The sequence below is a fragment of the Equus asinus genome, chromosome 22, assembly GCF_041296235.1.
Source record: "Equus asinus isolate D_3611 breed Donkey chromosome 22, EquAss-T2T_v2, whole genome shotgun sequence".
NCBI classification, from domain to species: domain Eukaryota; kingdom Metazoa; phylum Chordata; class Mammalia; order Perissodactyla; family Equidae; genus Equus; species Equus asinus.
In genome coordinates, this window is record NC_091811.1 from 43,853,049 (window position 1) to 43,854,235 (window position 1,187).

A 1,187-nucleotide genomic window follows, 5' to 3' on the forward strand; every position below is an offset into this window, starting at 1 on the left:
TTACTGAGCACCTGTATTTATTTTAGAGCAATAAGAAGTCTTTAAGTCAAGGAGAAATTGAGTCATATCATGGCTCTCCAGTATATTCTACTTCTACTTCTCTGCATCTCAGCAGGCCATTATCCTGTTTCATCCCTTCCCTTCACACTAATGTATTGAAAATGTAGTTTTTGTTCTTTTTTCCAACTTCTCCATGCCAGTTACATTACCCCTTCATTCTACGGCAACTCCCTCTGCTTAGGACACCAGTGACCTCCTTATAATTCTTTCTGTAGGGTCTGGTATCATTTTCACTTTTCCTTTCTTGAAACGTTTTTCTTGCTGTTTCTGTGACATCGTTTTTAATTAACACTCCTGCATTTTGTGGCCACCTTTACTTTTGCCAGTCCTTTAAATCTCAGTTCTCCAAAGCTGCATCCTGTCCCTCTTCTCATTTTACTCAGTCTCCTTAGACAATTTCATTGACACAAGTAGATATGCTTATACACTGAGGATTTCTAGTTTATATTTCCAGCTCTAACTTCTCTGAATTACAGACATATTGATACAACTCAGAATTTACATCTCTAATTGGATGTTCTATAGGTACCACAAGATCAGCAAGACCAAAACTAAACTAAATGTCATTCCCCCAACCCACTCCTCTGCTTGTATTTTGCATACCCATTGAGGTGGTTAGCTGGGAGACGTTGTGGTTCAATAACATTATGACTGTCATCTTCAGTACGTTCTACCACTTTGCTGCCTCACACACACATTCTTCTTCCTATACATATACTTCCAAATGTGCCTCGTACAGCATTATTTACATATGTAAAACATGTATAATTAACACTTTTATCTCCTATTCCCTTCCCAAACTCAATTTATTATAACCCATTTGTGTTCTACTCACCTTTCTATGTTATTTGGACTGTTGGTAAATTTAACCGTCATCAAACAGTGTATGTCCAGTGGTGGGGGCAGAAAATTGATATGTTAGCATATTGATAACTGCCAACAAAAAGTGGGTAATAGATAAATACAGGTGGCTATTACAGGTCCTACTTCTACAGTTGGTCCCAAGGCCTTTTACTTTCCTCCATGTCTGTCACTGGTTCCAGCTTTTTACCTCTCTCAGTCCATACCAGAGTTTGTCAGCTGACTAAATTATGAGCATTTTGAGCCCTTGAAAATCCAAATGGATG